Below are 17,594 nucleotides of genomic sequence, written 5' to 3' on the forward strand. Positions count from 1 at the left end.
TGTCTCAAGATATTATAAAACTTGTTCCCAGATCTAGGATTTATATAGAAATAGGAATCAGATTAGAATCCAATCCTATCAATCATTTATTAGCTTGCTCAACTGTGAAACAATCCATGAGAACCCTTTTTAGTATCCCATGATATATAGAACAATTTTTGGGAAAAGTCCACCTATTAAGTGACTTAAATATTATACAAATGTAGTATTAGTTAAGGTAATTAATTGTTTGCTGTAAGACTGAAACCTCAAAGTCTGAGTGACTTAGTGCAATAAAGGTCTATTTGTTATTAAATAATGCCTGACTGAGTAAAATAAGTCAATCAGAGAAGGACAATCATCATATGGTTTCACTCATACGTGGAATATAAGAAATAGTGAAAGGGATTATAAGGGAAAGGAAGGGAATTGAGTGGGAAAAATTAGAGAGGGAGACAAACTGTGAGAGACTCCTAACTCTGGGAAACAAACAAAGGGTTGCAGAAAGGGAGGTGGGTGGAGGGATGGGGCACTGTGGAGGGCACTCAATGGAATGAGCACTGGGTGTTATACTATATGTTGGCAAATTGAACTTAAATAAAAACAAATGTAAAAAACATAAATAATGTCTAATACAGGCCAGGTGTTCATTTTCTATTTTTCAGTTAACTCCATCTAAACGCTTGCCCTCAATATGAGCAGGATGGAGAAGAGAAACGATAAAGGACACACTGACTCCTAGGGCAGGGATCAGAATTGGCCACATAACCTAAATGGACTGCAAGGAAATGGAGGCAAACACAGGAAATACTTGTTGAGTAGGGACTGCCTCTACCACATACGGTAACCATAGAGAGAAACATTTGACCACGGAAAAACACTTATATATACTTATGTAAAATAAGAACCAACAAATGCAATTTATAATTGTTTCATGTGCTTATTAAATAAATATTCTAATTTCCTTCAAAATCTAAAAATTATGTCTTTTACAATGAATAAAAGCTCTGAGCATACATTGGGCATTCATAAGGCTTAAATTGAATCTAGGAAAATATGTATTTGTCTATTCTGCCATAAAAGTGGATTATGGACTAAAGGATATTCAACAGAATGAAAGGAAATTCATTTGCATTTTAATACAGCAAATTGCAAAAGAACTTCCTGACTATTCAAATATGGGATCTCTTAAGTTCTTCACTGAAGCAGATGTAAGTGTTCCCACCCTTGAGAAATAATTAGGCAGTAGTTTCTAGGACCATTTAAATGTAGAATTTTCCTGAATTTATTTTCAACTAATTCTAGAATTTTATAATTTTTGTTAAATTTTCAACATTGCATAGTACTTATAACGTTTATTTTGTCATCCAAGTGTAGCATAGTGCCTTGGTGCACAGAATTAACTTTATGGGAAACAAGTCAAAGAAATAAATGAATCCATCTTCCACTTTCCATTGTGGTTATTTATTTACCCTCTTCTGATCAAGTATCCCCAAATACACACTGAAAATAAGCTCAGGAATTAAGAGACAATATAACACACATTTAAGAGAGCCAATGTCACTCTGTTAGTCTCAAATTTGAAACTGAGGTCATTGATCCAAAATCCAGGTCAAATGAAAAAGGAAAGGCTACAGGCAGCATGGAAAACAGAAAAAAGGGGTCCTTAAAATATTAAAAATAGAATTACCATATGATCCAGCAATTTCACTTCTGGGGATATACCCAAAAGAAACAAAAACAATATGCTGAAGAGATATCTGCACCCTCATGGTTATTGCAGCATTACTGACAATAGCCAAGACATGGAAACAGCCTAAATGTCGACTGATAGATGAATAAGTAGAAGAAGTTGTAATGTGTATATATAAAATATAATTCAGTCATTTAAAAAGTAAAGACCTTGCCTTTTGTGACAACATGGATGGACCTTGAAGGTATTATGCTAGGTGAGGTGAGTCAGTCAAAGAAAGGGAAAGACTGAATGATCTCAATTATATATGGGATCTAAAACAGAAAACACCAAACTCAAAGGAAAGGAGATTAGATTTGTGATTACCAAAGGCAGGAGGTTAGGGACAGGGAATTGGACGAAGACGGTCAAAGAGTACAAACTTGGTTATAAGATAAAGGCACCACATGTAATGTTCAACATGATGAATCCAGTTAACACTGCTACATGGTATATATGAAAGTTGTTGAGAGAGTAAATCTTAAAGAGTTCTTATCATATGGAAAAAAAACATTATTTCCTCTTATTTTCTTTCCTATCTATACAAAATGATGGATGTTACTGTAACCTTTTGTGGTAACCATTTTGCAATATATTTAAGTTAAATCATTGTATACCTTTGCTGTAGATATAATTGTATATCTCAATAAAACTGGAAGGAAAAGCATGTACATTTTTATCTTGATGGTTATTGCCAACTTACTCTCCAAAAAGTACAAATTTTATTCCCACCTATAGTATGACTGCCTATTTCCCTCAAGCTTGCCAAAATATGCACTTTAAAACTTTACATATGCTCACTGATTTTTTGAAAATGACTTTATTTATTTATTCATGAGAGACACAGAGGGGCAGAGACATAGGCAAAGGCAGAAGCAGGCTCCCTGCAGGAAGCCTGATGTGGGACTCAATCCCAAGACCCTGGGATCATGACCTGAGCCAAAGGCAGATGCTCAACTGCTAAACCACCCAGATGCCTGCTTACTGATTTTTTTGTATGTTTATATAAATGGCCTCTTCATACATGTTTCCCTTTTGGGGGTTTTTTCTTATTGATTTCTCCCCACTGCAGGTGATATTTGTTTTGACATTGATATTATCTCTAAACAGAAGGTGTAGAGAATAATTCTGTATGTTAAATAAAAAACAAAAATAAGAGAAGTAGGATTTGAAATCTCAATGAGTAATTTAAAATAGATGCTCAGAGAACAAAGCAAGATGAAGAGAACGTGTAAATCATATGTTGAATAAATCTGATTAACACTCATTTTTTTAAATAAATATTTTTTTATTTATTCATAAGAGACACAGAAAGAGAGGCAGAAACACAGGCAAAGGGAGAAGGCTCTGTGCAAGGAGTCCCATGTGGGACTCAATCCCTAGGAATCCAGGATCATAGCTTGAGGCAAAGGCAGACACTCAACTGCAGAACCACCCAGGCATCCCAACACTCAGAAGTTTTAAACAGGTCCAGCAGATAACAGATAGTAGTGTGTTCATGTTCAAGACAGAAGTAGGAAACGAGAAAAGATGAAACTAAAATGTTCATATTCAAATAGGTTTTCGTGAAAAAAATGTACCTGATCAAAATGGAGTTGGGTCTGGGATAGCATCTCAGAATCCTGCAAATGGATGTAATTCTCCCATTTTTATATATTCAGGGTTGTATTGCTCCCAAGAGACTTTGCCTTTATAATAAGAAGGTTTAGTTATATTTTGAAAAAAGCTACAAAGTGAAGGAAGGCTTCTCCCAGAGATAAGATTGGGTTCTTTGGATTATTGAGATGACCGCATCATACTAAACTCAAAAAAGAAAGTATTTAGTAATATCCAATCCTTCTGAGGCATTGTCAACACAGTAGGGCTTTGTTTCAAAAGAGAGGATATAGTATCAAATAAAAATAATAAAGATATCTCTATAGAACTCTATATTATAAACACAGACAACTCAAGAACTCATCAACCATTCTGAAGAGTGAATTAAACTATGGCCATCTACTCCAGGATGTTAACAAAGAGCAATTAACATGCCAAAGCCTTTGATGTATTTAGAATTTTATCATTATCCTGACAGTTTAATGGTATAAACATGACAAGTAAAATAAGGATTGGTTCCATATACAATGGTATGCATTTCGGTTAAATTAAAATCTATGATTTTATTCTGCTTTAGTGACAAAATAAGCAGAGAATGTTTTGGTCATTTCTAGGTTTGTTGATTTTTTGGACTAACTTCAAATGATGGAATTTTTGTTTTACTTTTTTATTGTGTCTGATTCAAAATAGATTGGGTCTCAATGCAATAAAATCTATATTAAGAAAAATCCAACACATACAGGGTCAGGTTTTAGGCTTACCTAATAGGCTTGATTACTAATGGATCAAACATTCTTTTTTTGAGGTAATGTTTCACATGTTATGAATCTCCTAATGTCCCCAGGTTAATTATTTCTCCTGTCTTTGTGCTATCACTTTGCCATATCTATCATAGCACCTATCATACTAAAGATTGCTTACAATCTGTTTTAACTATTAAACTGAGATGTTCTTCAGAGCATTACTGACTTATTGCTTTTGTTATATCCAACATGCATTGCACATTGCTAGGCACCTGTAATCACTCAACTGCATTTTCTTGACTTTAATTGTTGGAATGATAGTGACACCTCAGAATAATTCATCTGAATGGTCTCTGTCTAGGTAGAAATGAGTGCTCATTGACCCTTCGACCATTAAGCCTTTTGTATCCATTTCACGTTTGGAAGGGTAATGGCAAATCTATATCTACTCTGATCAATATCACATGTTCCTGAAACACTGTAGAAGTAGATACAGATACTCTTAATGACAGATTGTTTCTGTGAGCAATTATGCTTCTAAGTTCCCAATGGTGGCAGTGAGATAATAATAAATTAAACACAGATGTTGTTAGAAAGTCTGAATATTTGATTGTCTTGTTAATAAATAAACTAGCTCTCCTAGAATTGTAACATTTTGTTGGTTTGTTGTTGTTGTTCATTTGAAATTAATATTCAGCCCCACAATACTGAAACAGTGGGCTGAAACGGCAAAATGTTAGCCTATGTTGCAAAAGAGCACAAGTTTAGAAGTTAAAAAAATATTTCAAATTATTGATTGAATTTTGGAAATCATTTAGTGACTTCTTGGTAATTCTTCCCCTTCTCTAGTTAAAAATACATCATATAAGTCACATCTCACATCTTATTTTGATAAGTTCTCTATTTTGTTCAATTACAAAGATGGCCTTCCTTTAAGGAAATATTGCCTTGATTATATAGATAATTGGCTAGATTACATAGATAAATAGATATTTTATGAGCTTTGTATTCACTATCTATAATATCAATAATATATCTGAAAATTCGCATCATTATTTCCATTTAGATGTAGAAAGTGCAAAGATCTTAAATAACTGACTCAAGGCCATATACTTAGTTTTAAGTCTAGGATACAAGGTCAAATCAGTCTGATTCCCTTCCATTGTCTATGCTGCATTATCTCTTATGATATAAGATATATCTAGGTATATCTACATATCTATATGAAGTTATAAAATAAATTATTAAATGGACATTGCAATTAACAAGCAGGTTGAAACATGTCTTTCCCTGTCTTAGAACTCACAAAAAGGGAGTACTAATTATGTTTGTCAGAATTCACTAAACACAAGACCACACAAAACCATTAACTTTACCTAAGAAAATGCACTCCAAGGCCTTTCAAGTCTACAATGTAGATTTACATATGTGCTTTATCTTGTTTCCAAAAACTGAAACAATGAATAGGCCATATACCCACAGCTGTGTTTCCATTTGAATAAAAGACTGTGGAAATGGGAAAGGAGAGAGTCCCAGGCATTCACTTAACTAATTTAAAAATCATTCAATTAACCAGATGTTGTCAAAAGTCTGCATTTGCGATGTCACTGTGAAAAATGATTTTTCCATTTCCCTTTCAACCTCTAATCTGTACACTGTGCTTTGGAGTGGCCTTCCAAAACAAAAATAGTCTCCACTGGATAATCTTTAAATGTTTCTTTTATCTTTAGGAATTCTTTTTTCCAGTTGAACTGAAAAGTATTGCGCTTTTTTTCTCTGAAGAAAAAAAAAGAGGGAAGAGAGTAATTGACATATTTGTCAATATTTGTGTTATTTTATTGGTCTTGCTGCTGCCATTGACTTTCATTTTTCTAACAAGAGAATCAGAATATACTACTTGGAGCACATGTCTCCATGGTTTGGAATCAAATATTTCAATTGGCTATTTAGCTACTTAAATATAAAGGGGATCCTGTCTTCGGAATTGATAAATTATAAAAAAAAAATCAAGCAGTAAAATGCTGTTCATTATAGTATGTAAGTTTCTCTTCACTGAAAAGAGTTATATTCTTAGAAATCCTGTTACTGAGGAGAAAATTAGACTAAAATAAGTGAAAAAGGAAATAAAGTATTTTGACATTTGGCCTCAAAGTAGATTAGTTTGTACCCTCTATGGAGAAAGCATGCTGTGTGGGGGAATAGGCTGAGTTGTGGAGAAGAATATTATGGTATAAGGAACAACCAAGTGGCTCTTCATGGATGGGTGGAGCCTATAGAGACATAGGAATGACAGTATTCACTACTTGACAAAATAGATTATATAGTATGGCAAGACTGGAAAGTGAAGTTGTTGCCCCAGAACTAAACAGTGCAAAAAACAAATGACAACCAGGATGGATTTATAGATTATTTGAAAATTGTCTGGGAGAAGAGAATATAGCTAAATACTGAATTTGTCCAAGTTATCACATAGCTTGTACTATTGTTATTTAGGCTGAGGAGAGAAATTGGAGGTAGTTACAATATAAAAATCATGTGAAGATATATTTTTAAGGCATTGATACTTTTTAGCATCTTTAACAATTCCCTAATTGATGTGTACAGTCACTTTAGTCCTCTATCTTCACTCAACTTTCTGTCCTAGCAAGGATGATTCATGGCACCTACTCTCCATAACTGTCTTCTCCAACTCAGAGTGCTTACTCTGCGGCCTCTGTCAGTTATGAGGCATAGTCAATAATTTGCCAGAAGTTATATGTCAATAGTAATATATTTTTATAGTTCTCTAGTGTTTTTCAAACAATGTGATAGAGAACGCAGTCAATACAGATTTGTTTTTACTTTCTCAATATGGGAAGTATTCGTGCACATTATACAATAAAAAGTTCAATTTTCCATTGTCTCGCTTAAGAGTTCCTACTCTGCTTGTATGAACATATACATCCAGGTGTACACACACACACACACACACACACACATCAGTCATCTTCTGGGAGGATGAGCTTGCTAGATAAGTAACTTCAGGATGAATATGTTGATAATAAGTTTAATTTCTAGGATGGCTGGAAACCATTTTCCTTGGAGAAAAGAGATGAATAATGGTACTTATTGTTACTACTGCAGGTCATAAAAAAGGCTAACAAGAGAAACAGAAATCCCTGGATTCCAGTTTCTCAGGCCAGGATCTATGATGACATGTATTTTCCCTGGACAAAGATATTATATAACCAAAGAGTGCTAGAATCCATTGGCTTAAAGCCTTGACAAAATACTAGCTAATCTAATAACTGCAACCCATGATAAATTTTGCATGAATATAACTTAATAAGGCATCCCTTTTAAAATATTATGTTTTTGCTCCAACAAGGGCCTCCTAGGATATTATAAACCAAACAAATCCAAATGTGTGAATATCAGCTCCAAGCCAAGAAAAACAATTCTTGGTAGAGGAATCATTTTTCTGCCTAAATATGGGAATGGCAAAAGCCATACAAGGGCTTAATGTTTCCCAAAATATCACAGCATGGAATCAAAGGAGAGGAAAGGAGAAAAGGGACTGGAACAAACAGCAAGTGAAAGGAACAAATCTCCAAAGGTCTGTGCTGTGTACACTCAGATAAGTATTCTGACTTCACGTGGCTTCAATGAATCAGAAAGATCCTGTAAATCTTTGGAGATTGAAACATCTTTATTATGTAGTCCGGTACCTGAAGCCATGCAAACACAATGTTTTAATATGTCAGAATGTTAATGTTATCTTTCTATTGCAGCAGAAAAAATTCTACATGAATAGGTATTGATTTCCTGACTGGGTGTTCCTTAGCATTTTACCTGGTGTTAGTAACTGATAAGCCTTGCATGGGATTTCATTACAGAAGATTCTGTTTCTTTCAAGCTTGTGCAGACACTGATGCCAGACCTTTTTATTGGTGCATGTAATCTGATGGACTTCACATTAAAAGCAATGAAAATCACATTAGTCTGTCTACTAGATGAGATGTTATTAAGAATAATGGGATAATGCTATCAGAGCTTCATTTCTTAATGTTTAGTCCTTAGAACCCAAGCTTTCTGACAAATACAGGCTGTCATGAGTTATTACTCATTCTGATACATGAATACTGATATATTTATCACTATTGGCTAAGGGGATGTCATCTATAAGATGATTTTTTTTTTTTTTGAGATAGGGGATGCAGAAAAGAGGAGGGAAGGTACAATGAAGTCAGGAAGTCCACATAGAGGCAAAACGGCGTGACCACAATGAGTAAAAACGTTAGCCAAAGTCCAACAGCATTTCTATTATTATACTGTGCCTATATAAATATGTCTGATCATATGGGCTAAATGTAGTCATTGTTTGTTATTACACAACTAAATCGATTGGGGTACAACTAAGACACAGTAAAATGAAGCATTATAGGTAAGACTATAAAATTAAATCATAGGTCAAGAGAAACTTATATATAATGTATTCCAAAGGGTAAGAAAAAATGTAATATATGAAATTGTTGTTCCAACATCACATATTCATGAGGTCTGAAGAGGAGTTAGGTGTCCAGATTCCTAATTTAGTGTTCTTTCTATGGCAGTTATGATTTTCCATGCAATTTCCCCATGCTTAGAACCCTACAATGTTTTTGTATTCCCTTCATTGTACATGGTGTCAATGTACTTATCAATTACTTGTTTACCTAACATGTGTTATTATTAAACTATGACTATCCATGACTAGTTTGGAATGAGAAATCTGGTAAAAAAAGTATCCCTTCAAAAGTGCACCTGTCTCTCAACTGCAGGTTTATGATCCTAAATACATTAAGTCATGAGAGCCAAAGAAAGTGATAGGGGGTATGTATTTCAAAATTTTTGAGACAGATTAGACATGGATACATATATGGCTTTCACTTTGTCCTTTACACTTAAAAAATGATACATATCCAGTGTGTTTCTTGAAAGAAGACACTGTGGACCATTAGCACATTTGCATAGTATTTCTTCTATACTATTTGCATAGGATTTCTTCTCAGGCTAATGGACTGTGTTGGGGGGGCGGGCGGCAGAGAGAGAAGTGACAGTGTAGCATTGATTTTGTTTTAACTCATAAGTGCTCTGATAAAATTATATACATTCATACATGTCTATATGCTTTATATATTTTATGTGTATACATAACATACATTACATATATATGTCTCTCTATATAAAATTTATCTTTTCTAACATTCCTTGGTTTTGATTAAGGACAAAATAATGAAATACTAGGGCAACTAACAGGATTCCCCACGAAAGAGGTAAGCATATTCTCAAGTGTAGTTATCCTTTACTTCTCTAAAAATCAGTGTCACTAAAATCATTTGTAGTTCCCTGAGCTCATTTCAATGAAAGCATCTTGTAATGGTATACTTTGTATACAATCACTGACATCATCCTGTATGAGGGCCTAAGGCACATTTTTTCCCCTCTTTCAGAGGACATGGGATCTAAAGTAAAGGAAGGAAAAGAATAATCAAGAGGGATTTGTGAAAGATGATTGCCTGAGAGCATAACATGAATATAGAAAAGCAGGGGGAAAAAAAAAAGAAAAAAACAACCCGTAACAAAATAAAACAGTATGATACTACCAGCTAAGAAATCAATGTGCACCAGAGGTACCCAACACAGATCACTTGCCTGGGATTCAGCAGGTTTGGAATGGGGTCCAAATTTCATTTTTAACAACTTCCTAGTTGATACTGATGCTTCTGGTCCATGGACTGCAGTTTGAGTAGTAGAGGTGCACAGACATTGAGGATCTCTCAGTCCTGAGGGTTGATATAAAGGCACAAGATACAATGGTCCTTAAACAATGAACACTAGTGAAAAGCAACAAAGAATGGCTTTGAGATAATTAATATAAATTGTGCAGCTGCAAAAGGCAAAATGATATCTCCAAGAACCCTGGCCAAATGATCATTTTAACATTTTTGTTTGCCTATTTTGATATTAGGCAAAAATGCATGAGTACACACTTACAATCAGTTATCATTATTTGAGTATTTGAGCACAACGTACATTGGATAATTTCTCTGTGCCTGGGACTGTGCTCTACGGAAATACAAAAGTCAAAGTCTCTGCCTCCCTTGTCCTGTGCCTCCTGGAACTTCTACTCTATATAGATGAGGTAAAGATGCAAACATATAAATGCAAATACAAATAATTATATGTGACCAATATGTTCTACTTCTTCAAGGTAAGATTTGAAATCTCACATCCTGCCCTAATCCTGATGAAAATGGAGATTTGTCTTTAATTCTTCCTTCTTTTGTTTAGTCCAAGAAGCCTGAAGTTTATTCAATGCAGTAATGTGGCAAAAACGAATATGTTTTCTTCAGTCCAGCAAAGGGCCCCCTTCAACATGGCACTGCCTCTGCAGGAGTGACTTGGTCCTGTCTTGTCACTGACGATCTGGCAGTCATTTCTAGGGGTAGAAGGATAGGAAGAAGATCAACTCTCACGTGTTACCGCTTATTCGTGTGGCCTTGGGCTGCTAATGTCCCAGTAGCTTAAATAGTTTATAGACACAACTCTTCTATTTCTCAAGGATTTACAAGTTTAGCAAGTCTGGTGGTTGCAGCTACTCTTTGTTTTTTCCTACAATTTCTCATCTCAAGGATCATTTTATCTTCTATCTTTATACTAGCCTTCAAGACTTGGAAGGTCTCCATGTGTACACACCTGTGCTACTTGAAGTGTGGTCCATGGACCAGGAGCCTTGGAACTTGTTAGAAATGAAATACTTGACTTGTGTAGTTTGAAGTCATTTGTGGTACTTTTTGTACTCTTATTTTACGGTTAACTTTCAACAAGTTTCCAAATAGCTTCTACTGATTTCCATCTGCCCTCCATCCCTCTGTTTGGGATATTGTTTGCCTAGGTAATCAACTGCAGGGATCACTCCCTCATTTTATTTGGGTCTTCCCTCAAGTGTCACTTTCTTTGTTAAGATCACCTCACTACTTTATTTAAAATTAGAACAGCCTTTCTGACTCTCTGAATTCCTAGCTTTATTTTTCTCCATAGAATTTATTGTCAACTAATAATCTATTTATCTATCTTAATTTGTCCCATAGAATGAAATTCTTTGAAATAAGGATTTTTCATCTGTTTTATTAAATATCCCTAATGCCTAGAACTTTACTTGCTATATAGAAGATCCTCAGTGAATGAATGAAAGGGGGGATGGATGGATGAATTAATGAATAAAAAGGTGATATTTCTATTGAACTTCCAAAGAAAGCCTTTACTTTTTAAAAATTCGTTGAGGATGGCTTAGCGGCTGGGTGACTGCGACAGAATATGAGACTCCTAACTCTGGGAAACGAACAAGGGATAGTGGAAGGGGAGGTGGGCGGGGGGATGGGGTGACTGGGTGATGGGCACTGAGGTGGGGCACTTGATGGGATGAGCACTGGGTGTTATATTATACGTTGGCAAATCGAACTCCAATAAAAATATATTTTAAAAATAAAAAAATAAAAATAAAAATAAAAAACAAATAAAAAATAAAAATTCATTGAAGCATTACAGGCAATCAATGTGCTAATAGCAGTATACTAAGAAATCAATAATTTAATTATTTTTCCTATTTGATTATATTTATTTATGATGATTTTAATGTACGTTTTTCTCTCTAAAGTTGATATTGTATTATTCATGTTGAAATTGATATTGGAAAAAATAGTGACACAAAAAACATTCTTTGGTAGTGTTGACAAGAAGAATGATTTATCTCTTGACAACCTTTCCCATCACTAGGTTAACAAAGTTTATTCACGTTAGTAAATATAATTAAATTTCACCTCATTTTCCACAATGAGAACAATTATTTAAGAACTGAAAATAATACACAAATATTGTTAGAAAAACTCTAAAATATGAATGAAAAGCAACTAGGGATTAGTGTCTCATTAGTGCTAAGTCCATAATAAAGTCCATAATGACAAACATCAGAAAGCGTGAGACAAAACATCTTTATCAACTACTATATTCAAATGGGAAATGAAGTAATAGTGTTTTCTTAGGTTATATAAAAGGGAGAAATTTTGAAGACATTTTATTGAAAACAAACCAGAGACTAAATAAATCCACAAGGATAGTCCTCAGTACTTCACACACACACACACACACACACACACACACACACACACACATTCTCATTTGAATTGCTATCTTTGTTGAATTAAATGCTTGAATGCTTACCCCTACTGTCATCCTCTGAAAAAATTATAGTATTATTGGTTTTTCTTTGTTTGCTTCCTATAGAATCATATTCACTACATAACGGATTCCAGTCTCTGTGTTGAAGAGAACCACACTGAAGTCATTTGCCGAGGACATCAAGTGGTATAAACTTGACTTACTTTTCAGAATAATGACAGGATAACAAACCACTCGAGTTTTAATTTTCAGTTAATAGTGTGGGGCCATGACTGTTAAGACAATTTATCAGGCACTTAATAGTAACAGTAAATGTTAGTGTTGGAAGGAAGAATAATGTCCATAATGTTTATTTAAATGCTGTATAATGGAAAGAGTAGGGCATGTGGAGTGGAGAGGTCACCATGAAGCCCTGCCTTCAGCCCCATTTTAATCTGGTATCTGTGGAGAAACCAGTTAATGATGGTTAAATGATCAGGAGAAGTCATAACCATCTCAGGTCTACCTCATTCAGGAAGGTGTTTTAAGGACCAATTCAGTTACTCTGAGCAAACATGTTCATGTAAAATACTGAACAAGAGAAGGACCTTGAATCCTACATAGTTGAGGACAGATATACAATTAATGGCATCTTTCTTGATTCTCAATCTAGAGTGCTTTTCATATTCAGCTTTTCATGATACAAGTATAGAAAGAAAAATGTTGGCTTTGTTAAGTCATGTACGAGTGGTTCTCAGGGTTGGTCCCTGAACCAGAACATCAGCATCCCTTGTGACATCGTTAATAATGCAGATTCTCAGGCCCCAGACCACATCTACTGAATCTGAGATTGTGTATGGGACCTGGAAATCCTGCAAAAGTTGCTGCTGCAACTTGGAAGTTTAAGAATTACAGCCACTTTTATTTTGAATGGTTTAATGTCTTTATCTGTGGAAAGAGGTGGTAAGTAGTTCACCTGCATTACTTTGACTTTGCCCCTAACTAAAGTTCCAAACCCCTGAAGGATCCACCACTTCCTGCTTCCTAGACTCTTCTCACACCAAGATCCCCAGGCTCTCAGAGGTTCTGTTACACTGTCTTTCCTTCAGTTTGTGAATGCCACACAACCTCGGAGTTCTGCTGGGAATGTTCTCCCCTGGCCTTAAGCAATTCTCTCTCCTTCCTGAACACCCTTCACCTCCCAACTCAAGCATTGTTTCTTCATGAAAATCTTCTCTAATCCCCAGATTAGGCCATATCTCATTGTTATGACTCACATGACTCTCCGTACTTGCCCCCTGTAGCACTTGTCACAGTTTGTAAAGACATAACTTCGTGATTATCTGATTAATGTCTTCCTCACCTACAAGAATGCATGCTGCCTATAATCAAAATCAAACCTATTTTACTTACCATTAAATCTCTAGTAGCAAGCTCAGTGCCTGCACCTGGAAGTTGACCAATAAATATTGTAGAATGAATGAATAAAATGTTACTCCACCATCCTCTTTCAACTTATTGAACTGTAGAAAATAGAAGACCACAATTATAAAATAGAACAATTGAACTGACCCCATGAGCATCAAACCTACAATTTAACTCAATTATCATTAACTACTCAGTTAATATTGTACCTAATATCCACAAATGACCTATGTATTAAGGCATGATGTGGTGAGGTTGAATGTTTTAATATTTATTTGGCTGAAGGGAATTAATTCAAGATGAATTAGGCTACAAGTAACAGCAAAAATAAAGCAGCTACAAAAGGCTTATAGAAGAGGAGACATATTGTCTTACCTAACAGAAGTCAAGAGGCAGGGTGGTGCTGTGGTTGGTCCATCGAGCAGCTGAAGGACATGATCAAGAACAAGATTTTTTTTAACTTTAGGAATGCTTTTTAAATATTTTTACTCAGCACTCCTTCTATAGTACTGTTCTTTAACCTCATCTCCTCACTCCTTTATAAATCTTTTACGGTTGCTTTCATGTGCAACAGCAGAGTTGAACAGCCTCAGCAAAGACCTCGTAACTTTCAGAGCCTAAGTCTGTACTACCTGACCATTCACAAAAAAGATTTTCATCCCTGACTTAAACTATGGAAAACATAAAAGGAACTACTTGTCCATTAACACACATCTCCTATCATTCACCATTAGCACATTTGTAAATGAGAACACATTTCTTAATTTGTAAATCAAGTGACAAGTCCTTGGCAGTTCTGATGTATGTGTCATTTCAGTTAGGCTCCCCACAAGCCACAGTGATATTCCTCAACCTTCCACATATGATCTAGCCACATGAAGAAAAAAAGGAAGGAAAGAAATAAAGGAAGATCACTAGAAGGAAACAGAACTTTTATCTTAACATATGTTCTAGGAAAAGCTTCCTCTTCCCCAGAAGTAAATTTATCTAATTATGTGTCCACAAGAACAACATTTTGTCCATGATTTATGTCCATGCTTTTCTCTTTAAGAGTGAATGCAGACCTTTCCCATCTGATGGATAGATGAGAAAACTCTGATTGGATGACAGACTCAGGGAAGGTTAATCAAATTAAAACAGGCCACTAACAAGCCCATAAAACCCCCTAGACTTGGAAACCCGAGGCAAACCTCTCAGGTCCCCTTCCTCCTCAGGAGTTTTGCCCTGTCACTTTGTTATCGCTCATAAACCTTGCTTTGTTGCCCATGTTAAAAAAAAAAAAAAAGAGAGAGAGAGATTGAATACAAAGCATACAGGAGGAAAGTATGACACTCAGAGACCTCTTAACATGTTAGAAGACATGATTATATCTGTTTATAGGTCTCTATTACGTATTCATTCTTCCCCTGAAATTCATTATTAGTGTTTCAGGCTTTGGGGAAAAGCTAATGCACTTCCAAATCAAGCAGTGCTTTAAGACAGAGCATTGTGAAAAGTAGTAATGATATCTTAATTTGTTTATTATTACAATATGAAACTTCAATTGCTATTTTTCCTCCCAAATAATAAGTATTCTATTACTGAAAATAACGGACAATTAAGCATGAACAGAATATATGCTTATTTAGTGTAGATATTGTTACCCCAGAAAACTGAAATCTGCATCAAAACAGGAACATAGAGTTAATTATGAGGATGTCTGGTCTAACTCACTGCAGGACATTTATAAACATTAAGATGACTGAATATCTAAATGTTTCTTTTAAACTTTTAACTTTGATACATATAATCACAGCTATTTTTATCACTTCTATGGAATTTCAATTTTATGGCAAAGACTTACTCTATATGCTTTTCTAGTTTCCATTTTCCCCATAGCACTACGCAAAGAAAATGAGGCCAACATCCTGAAGGTTGTGAGATTTGTCACTGAGAGTCCAGCAAAAAATCTAGTTGTAAAATATGCACAATTTTTACTATTTATGTCCAGTTCCTTGTGAGTATATTACTTATACTTCCTTAAGTTTAAATTTTTTAAATTTTTTAAAAATATTTTATTCATTCATTCACGAGAAACACAGAGAGAGAGAAAGAGGCAAAGACACAGGCAGAGGGAGAAGCAGGCTCCATGCAGGGAGCCTGATGTGGGACTCGATCCCGGGTCTCCAGGATCAGGCCCTGGGCCAAAGGCGGCGCTAAACCTTGAGCCACCCGGGCTGCCCTACTTCGTTAAGTTTAGAATCTGAACTACACACATGCCGAGATATTTACTTATTGCTGTGTGGGCAGGAACAAATTATTATCTACTTATAAAAAAAACCACAGTTGAAGCATAATGCCAAGCTCTCATTAACTACTTAATAAGAGGTTTATTATTCATGACATGGCTTGTTTTTTCAACAAACATTCATCCACGCCTGTATCTCAACCATGCTTCAATAATTACTCACAAACACATTTCCACCAAGGCTTCTTCCTTGAGTTTGACACTCATATTCACAACTGTACACTGAACAGTGTTATGTGAATAGTTCACAGGTTGCCAACTCCAAATGCTTTAAAACCAAATTCATAATTTTCCTCAGTTTTCCTAGCTTCCTGTGTCTTTAAGTGCAATGGATGAAACACTAGCTACCCAAGTCAGGACCCCAGGACACCTTCCCAACTTATCAAACTCATTAATCTGGTCATATTTTTAGTTCAATGTTCAAGTTTTCAGATTTCAGTCACTTTCCATCATTTCTCATGTACACTTTCTTAAAGGGGAACCAGTTGCACTGTTTAGAGTTGTTCTCCTTCATTGTTGCCTGACTACTCTCTGTTGCTTAAAAGGCAAATTTACCCATGTTATTCCCTCATGAGGCGCACTATTGCCTTTAAGCTTCTTATGCGACCTTTCCAGACTCCTCTTCCTCCATTCCTCTCCCATGCTGCATTGCAGACCACAATCCTCCTCAGCTATTACAGCTCATGGTATATGCCATGTGCTCCCACCTACACATGCCATGTGCTCCCACCTACCCATGTCTGTGCTCCTACCTACCCACGCCATGTGTTCTTGCCTACTCATGCCTGTGCACAAGCTGTCTGCTCACCCCACCTTTCTTACTTTACTTCCTCTACATTCACTGCCTGAACATTTCTATTTCTCCTTAAGAGTCAGCTTAAATACCAATTCTTCTGTTTCCTGATCCTTTTAGGACATGTTACATGATCCTTCCCTGGGTAGGGACACACATTGACCATTTATATTTTCTGGACTGTCTCTTAACAATTCAGCAACCCCAGAACTTCTTCTTTCAAGGGCTTTACTGCACTCTATGAGAGAAGCCAGGAACTTCCTTTCCCAGAATCTTCTTCCCTTTATGGTTCTCGCTTTGTTTCAATAAGAGAAACACTTTGGAAATCTGGAGGGTCAAAAAAGAAAGAAGTGTCATTATACTCTTAGTACAGTTGTACTACTATATATGAGGAAGACATAAGACTCAGTGGCTTCCCAATGAGCTTCTAAGAACCAGCCATTTGCTGTTGCGGAGAGAGTGTTAATGAGAGTTTCTTAGAGATTCCTTAGCTGCTTGTCAGTGAGCTTTTGATGATGACCTGCTGTACTTTCCAGTTGATTTGTAGTAACCTTTATCAGTCTCTCTGTTATGTTTCTGTATCAGCAAAACTGGAACTGTATTTCCAGAATTCTTTCCTCTCTTGGGTTCTGGAATGAAGCTGGCCTTGAGAGATATTTAGTGAAATTCATAACGTAAGAGTGAGGCAGACTCATGGATATTCTAGACAAGTCAGGGTTGATTCAGGTTCTGAATGTTGTGTTGTGATGGGTTCACTGATTCACTTTGTGGGTATGAAACAGCAACCCAGCTTATAGCTCTTACAGCTTCTTCAGTATCTCTCTTACTTTAGCTTCTCTGACTCCACAAACAGATGCATAT

The 17,594-nt window shown here is 35.7% G+C and overlaps 1 long non-coding RNA gene across 16 annotated transcripts in view; it reads right to left on the reverse strand.

Moving 5' to 3' along the window:
- Positions 1–17,594, reverse strand: part of LOC140611880 (uncharacterized) — a 224,129-nt gene that overhangs the window by 23,228 nt on the left and 183,307 nt on the right. For 11 of the 16 annotated variants that reach the window (XR_012013154.1, XR_012013156.1, XR_012013148.1 and 8 more), the window contains 5 exons: positions 15,497–17,060; positions 14,029–14,078; positions 13,642–13,751; positions 10,302–10,510; positions 9,724–9,854 (listed from right to left, as the gene is read on the reverse strand). This is a non-coding gene — a long non-coding RNA (uncharacterized lncRNA). The remainder of the gene's footprint in view (positions 1–9,723; positions 9,855–10,301; positions 10,511–13,641; positions 13,752–14,028; positions 14,079–15,496; positions 17,061–17,594) is intronic. The other 5 variants (XR_012013143.1, XR_012013141.1, XR_012013140.1 and 2 more) reach the window with 5 other exon arrangements.

Source organism: Canis lupus, chromosome 20 (assembly GCF_048164855.1).
Source record: "Canis lupus baileyi chromosome 20, mCanLup2.hap1, whole genome shotgun sequence".
NCBI lineage: Eukaryota > Metazoa > Chordata > Mammalia > Carnivora > Canidae > Canis > Canis lupus.